The following is a 7452-nucleotide window of genomic DNA, read 5'->3' as shown; positions in this document are numbered from 1 at the left end:
AAATTAAAAATTGAGGGAAGGAAAGTTGATATAATTTAGCCTATGGCCGTCTTCTTTTGATTTGTTTGGTCTGAGATTTCCCGCGATCGCATCCCACATTCCCACTCGTCTTGATTTATGTTCACAATTGCCATCTTGGCTAATTTATGATCAAAGGTGAACTCCGCAATTGAATATAATTAAACTGATTGGTAAAGTAGAAAAGAGCCAAATTTTGTCAAAAGACAAGTTCACACTTACGTTTCCACGACTGAATCATTTCAACTTGAGTCTTCATTTTGAAGGTTCAAAGAAACATCTTCAATCTCTCCATTTTCTTTATAAGCAGTTATTAACATTACTGAACTCAAAGGCTCTCGAGAGAAAGACCAAAACAGAGTAAGAATGGCTGTAGAATTCGTGTGTCAGTTCAGTTTCAGTTTGGCTCTATTGCTAACTATTGAGTTGGCAATGGCAGCGCCAAGGATGCCGAAGCTGAATTGTGAAGACCATTGCGGAAATATTAGCATTCCATACCCCTTCGGAATCAGTAAGGATTGCTATTTGGACGAATGGTTTGAGATTGAGTGCAACGAAAGTGCCTACCCTCCTAGAGCTTTTATAAGTAGAATAAAAATGGAGGTCTTCTATATTGATGTTGGTGGCAGCGCTACCATCAAAAGTCCAATTATATCCTCCAACTGTTCTGGCAGGGAGGGCGATGAGCCTATCATCTTGACAGGAAGTCCTTTCTATATTTCCAACTCCAACTCATTCATTGCAGCAGGTTGCAACACCCGCGCTTTATTGATGGAGGAGCCGCTCCTACTCATTGGGTGCGACTCAAGATGCTATGGCCAGAAGGACATTATTTGCAAAAAATGCTTCCTAAACTTACAACAATAGATTCCGATGGATATATTTACTCAGGGAGCGATTGTAATGGTACCAATTGCTGTAAGATTACAGTGCCTTCAACCATTCAGGTTTTCAATCCAATTTTCAATCAAGGCACAGATGGTTGCAAGCTGGCATTTTTGGCTACAGACGGGAGAAATCCCTATGTCCAGTTTCCGAAGGTGCTAGATTGGGCGATCAATTCCACCCTAATGAAAGCTCTTAAGAACGAAACCACGTATTGCTACAACTACTTTGGTGTCAATGCGTCAGAATTCCAGTTCCGATGTTATTGCAACTTTGGGTATGAGGGAAATCCTTACATTGGATGCACAGGTATGTTTACTGCTATGTCTTCTTGTGACATTTATTCATGATAATATGTTAAAACAAAATTTTTCCAGAATCGCAACTCTCCCTTACACTATGTCTGAGAAGGTTATTGGAGGTAAAGTATGAGTTTTAAAAGTAATATCTGTACATAGACATAATTTTGGAGGATCAATCATGTAAGTTTTGCATCTATGACAACTGATAGGTTTCTCGTTTTTATTACCTTTCCTGTGGCAATTTTCTTTTGTTTTATATGCGCTTGGCTTACACAGAAGCTCATGAGAGTAACCTATCTTTTGACATATATTTTTGCCTATTTAACCATTTAGTTTATCTTCCACCATGCATAATATTACTCTTATTGAAGTATGAAATCTATTTACTTTCACTTCCAGCATGCATAATTCTACAAGTATTAAAGTACGAAATTTGTTGAAAATATAATGAGAACATCTGCATGAGAAATTGGTTTAAAAATATATATATATCTTTATGATAAAAATGAATTTCATGACCAAAGATCTGTAGAAAATTTAAATAATCAATATGAGAACATAATAATTACTATTATGATTAATATATGTTTGATGGAAGAAATATTTTTAAAATTATTTTTGATAAATTTAAATATTAAAATACATCTCCCTACATATAATAAGGATATTTTATAAATTGAATACTTTACCTTTTTTTTTAAATAATATAAAGTTATTATCGTAACCTTTTTTTAAATAATATAAAGTTATTAAACTATTGTTTATCATACATTATTTCTAAACAATACAAGATTAAAAAATTTTTCTTACCTTTTATTGCTTTAACTTATCTCATCTTAAAAAATCTTATCTTACTTCGTTATGCTCCTCCTAAACATATTAATGTTTTACTTAATCATAATAATTATGCTAAGCTCAAGTTTGTGAAGTTCTTTTTTACTATATATCTATTAAAAAAATCAATTAAATTAAATTCTTATAAAAATTAATGGAAAGAAAAGACTTGTAGTGTCTGCTTATTTCAAATTCTAACATAATATTTTTGCATAAATTATTGTTTTCCCACTAAAATTAGTTCATAATAATCAACATTTCTTTTTCATTTAACAATCAAACTATTTAGTCCTTACATAATAGTTGATCCTATTAACTATTTTCGATATTCTATCTATAAAAGACACTATTTTATTGTGAAGTTAACTAATAAAAAACACTTTTAACCCTTTTTAATGCTTAGATTTACTACTCAAATAATATACATTTTGAAAAATAAATTTTGTCTTAGGATAAAAATTCTTCTGGGAAAATTTTTTCTTCAAATTTACTGGGAAAAAATTAACCTTGGAAAAAAAAAATTATGAGTTTTTTTTGGCAAATCCTTTTTTTTTCCCGAAAATAAAAAATTTTGGAAATATTATTTCTATGAAATGCATTTTTTAAAACAATTTTCTTAAAAAAATGAAAATTATTTTTTATTAAAATAAATAAATTAATTAATCACTACCACACAATTATAGCAACAGATTCTTTGCAGCGGATTCAAAACCATTGGAATTGGTTTGTTAATGCAACGTTTAGTAACACATTGAAATCAGTAATGCTATTTAACCCACCAATTTTTGTCTCAACTGTTGCCCACCTGATGTGGCAAATGATTTGCCACATCAGGTGGGCAACAGTTGGGAGAAAAACTGGTGGGTTAAATAGCATTACTCTATTGAAATTGCCACATCAGGTGGGCAACAATTGGGAGAAAAACTGGTGGGTTAAATAGCATTACTCTATTGAAATAGCTATAAGAAATAAAACTGTAAGTTATATAAATTGCGGCTAATTATTATATATATTGATAGTACTAACAAATAGTATTCTTTCTCTTACACAAAAATAATTTTTTCTATAATAAAAAAAATAAATTTCACATGATTTTGAGAAATTGTACATATATATCAAGTGCATCTAATAATTTCTCATAAATTACTGCATAATCACAAAGTGTTGTGTTTTGATTAAAACTACAAGTCCAATCTGATGGTTTGGCCGGCTTCGGTTGGAACGATTGTAGTTCAATTACAATTAGGTATTAGGCATTATCAAACTGTAATAAATTTTTAGACATCATTTATTTAGTTTTTAATATGAAAAATTTAAAGGATAAAAATATTTAAAATATAAAGTTAATAGAAATTTTAAGAAAAAAAAGTTTTGAATCGGATCTTTTCTTTTTTCTATAAGCAAAAACATTTTATTAATAAATCTAGAAAAAAATTGAACATGTATTATCCGACAAAATCTAAGTCATCGAACCTACCCAGTAACACACGCTAACTAAAAAAATCCGGTATACCCAGCCAAGGAAAACACATGCTAAATGAAACCTGGAGGGAACAAAATTACAAGCCTAGAACCAAAGGGATACAATTTCTTTTCGGAACTACCAATTTGAACTGGCTGATTATGGTCTTAGTTCAAGGAGGGCCTCATAACAAGCCCCCTAAACCGTAGTTTTGGGCCGATTCAAGGCCTAAAACCATGGACTCAGTCTGGTCCTAGTCTAATTCACGGGCCGAGCCAGCCTGTGGCGGAGTCTAGTGTAATTGTTTCAGAACAACAACTGAAATAGCTTAATTCCTCTCCTTTAAAATGACATCATATTATCTACGTCAAACCCTTGCCCCCTTTTTTCTTAAAGATTGGCACTTTGCCTAATTCTCCCCATTTTGCACATTGCCTCTTTTCAAATCCCTTTCCAATGTCCATCTTTCTTCATTTTATTAATTCACAATTGCTTTATTGAATAGCACTTTGCTAGTCATTTTTTTATTAAGTAAAATATTTTTTTTAATAATCAACTGTGAAAAACTTGGTATGAGAATGCCCAACTAAAGAAACTCAAGACACTCCTTCTAAAACATATCATGGTCGTGAAAAAACCTGAAAAAGAGGTGAACAGAAAAGTAAAGACAAGAAATACAAAAGCAAAACCAACAGCAGATACAAAATCAGAACCAAAGAGAGCAAAACTTTATTAGTAGTTTTTGCTTTTTTGCTTTTTCATTCATTTAATTAAATTTATATCATTTGATTTTTTTAATAATATTATTATTTTATGTTAATGCTTTGAATTGTAATTTTCTAGTATGTATAAGTGTGTTCTTATATCTACCTAGCTACTAGAATTCTGCAATTCTAATTCATTTGCATATTCTTTTGCGTTTTGACTTTTTTTTTTTTTCCTTTCACAGATATTGATGAATGTGAAACGACGCATGACAATCTTTGTCATAGATTAACAAAATGCGTAAATACTAATGGATCATATAAATGTGTGCACGACCCCAAATGGATTATCATTATTGGTAATTTTCCTTTTGCCCAATTTGTAATGTAAAAACTTACAAAATTTGCTTGCAATGTTATGATCCAACATTAATTCATGTGACCAAATAATCATTTTCGTTTTTTTTTTCTTTTCCAATTTTCTTTTTTGCGCAGTCGTATGTGGGGTTGTTGGACTATTAACAATACCCTTTGGTTGTTGGAAGTTGTACAAGCTTATAAAGAAAATAAGGAACATCCAACTCAAGAAGAAGTTCTTTAAACGCAATGGTGGCTTATTGTTAAAGCAACAACTAACTTCAAGTGACGGTAGTGTTCAGAAAACAAAAATTTTTAATTCAAAGGAGTTGGAAAAGGCCACTGACCGTTTTAATGAGAATAGAATACTTGGTCAGGGTGGACAGGGCACAGTATACAGTATACAAGGGAATGCTTATAGATGGAAGTATTGTTGCTATCAAAAAGTCCAAATTAGTTGATGAGGGAAAGGTACAAGAATTTATTAATGAGGTTGTCATTCTTTCTCAAATTAATCACAGGAATGTAGTTAGGCTATTGGGATGTTGCTTGGAGACTGAAGTTCCTTTGCTAGTCTATGAATTCATACCTAATGGATCTCTTTTCCAATATCTCCATGACCAAAGTGAGGAGGCTCCATTACCATGGGAAATGAGAGTACGGATTGCTGGTGAAGTTGCTGGAGCACTTGCACATTTGCACTCCGCAGCTTCTATTCCTATTTATCACCGTGACATTAAGTCCACAAATGTACTATTAGATGAGAAAAACAGAGCAAAAGTATCAGATTTTGGAACTTCAAGATCAATTGCCATCGATCAAACTCATTTGACAACTCATGTGCAAGGTACTTCTGATTATTTGGATCCAGAGTACTTTCAAACCAGTCAATTCACAGATAAGAGTGATGTTTATAGTTTCGGAGTAGTTCTGGTGGAGCTTTTAAGTGGACAAAAACCAATTTGTTCAAGAAGCTCAGATGAAATCATGGGTTTAGCCGCATATTTTATTCTTTTGATGGAAGAGAATAAAGTCTTTGATATCATTGACGCTCGCATTGTGGATCACTGCCCTGAAGAAGAAATTATTGAAGTTGCTAATCTTGCAAAAAAGTGCTTAAATTTGAATGCAAAGAAACGACCTACAATGAAAGAAGTTGCAATGGAGTTAGAAAGGATTCAAGCATCACGAAGTAAGTTGAATATTCAACAAAATAATGAAGAGATTGAAGAGACTCTATCTGATGATGCTTCCATTATAGATAGTTGTGAGGCTAAAGACAACCAAGCTGATGATATTGTTATTGCAGTTAGTTGTGATTTTAGTAATGTTAAAACTCTATCAATGGACATCGAACCTTTGATTGCTAACAGAACTTGGTGATCAAGAAGATTATATGTCCATCCAAGCATATGTTTCATTTTGTCTCTTGAAGTGGATCAAGCATTTAATGTTGTTGAACATTTATAGCCTTTTCATTGTACTTTTTTTAATAAAGATTTATAGCCTTTTTATTGTATTTAATAAAGATTTTTAGGTGACTTTTATAATAAATGTTTTTAGCCTTTTCAATGATGTTTAAAAGATGCCACATAAACACAAGGCAAAGCTTTTGGGTGATGTTAAGCTTACTACTTGAGCTAGAGCAAGGCTGGAGCCAAGAAATTTTTATTGGGGTCAAACATAATATAAATATATATATATATATATATATATATATATATATATATATATATATATATATATATATATATAACTAACTATATGGCATAATAATATAAGATTAAAAAACATAATAATCATTAAAATTGAAAAGACATAAAAATTTAGATACTAGTAAAAACAATAAAATAAACATATTGCTTATAAAAAATAATTAAATAATCATATTAGTTAAAAATAAATGTATATTTAAGTTGATCCATCTAAAATTTGCACAAGAGTTGAGACCAATAATTTAATTTACTTATATAGATATAAATAAAATAATTTTTTTTTTAATTTGAATGAAATAAATGATCGAAAGCTAAATGAGAATGAAGATAAAGAAAAAAAAAATTATATTGTGCCCATGTGACGAGAGGGAGAGCAAAAATAAAAAAAAAAATTTGAAAAATCCAAACTGATTTTAGATTATGTGATAGGAAATTAACAGATCGGATTGAATTTAATATTCAATAACAACTAGTAATAAAATTTTAATTTGTAAATATAAAAGTTTGCATAATTATTGAACTCTTATATTTATTTAATAACAACCAAGTAATTTTAATGTTTCAATTTAAATCAGTATATAAATTATAAATTATTAGGTTTTAATAGAAAATGTAAGGTGACAACTGATGAAAAATAAAATTTATTATAAATGTAACACCCCTATATTCGGTGGTGCGTTCTACTATTCCGGTAACCAGTGTTGTCCGGACAGCTAGAATGCCTAGAACTACACTTAAATATTGATGAGGAGACATAAAATAATGAAATACAAGAAAAGAAAATACAAGAAAAACAAAGGAAAAATAATAGCAATGAAATGTAACCAAGTTAAACGAGCCGAGAACCCTAGCGATGGGTGACCACACCGGAAAATTGCGGCGTGGACCGTTGACTAGCCCTGGACCGCGAGGAACCCTGGAAAATATTTTTAAGACATAATTAAAGACTTATTGAAGTATAAATATCATTAGAAATATCAAAAAAAAATTAATTATTTAGTACAAAGAAAAACGAGAAATCGAGAAAATGACAAAACTCGGTGTTACCGAAAAATCGGAAATGCAACCCGAACAAGGGAATTGTGGTCATTTGACACCCCGAGTTGTCTTTTGACCTAAATGTCCATTAAAAATAAATGATATTACACTTAGAAAATGTCATAAAAAATTAAATT

At 30.8% G+C, this 7452-nt stretch overlaps 1 pseudogene; it reads left to right on the top strand.

The window, feature by feature from the left end:
- The first annotated feature begins 384 nt into the window (after positions 1 to 384).
- Positions 385 to 5991, top strand: LOC110632356 (wall-associated receptor kinase-like 8; annotated as a pseudogene).
- The last annotated feature ends 1461 nt before the right edge of the window (positions 5992 to 7452 follow it).

Source organism: Hevea brasiliensis, chromosome 1, assembly GCF_030052815.1.
Source record: "Hevea brasiliensis isolate MT/VB/25A 57/8 chromosome 1, ASM3005281v1, whole genome shotgun sequence".
NCBI classification, from domain to species: Eukaryota; Viridiplantae; Streptophyta; class Magnoliopsida; order Malpighiales; family Euphorbiaceae; genus Hevea; species Hevea brasiliensis.
The sequence above is the reverse complement of the archived record's forward strand: the minus strand, read 5'-3'. Positions and strand labels throughout refer to the sequence as shown.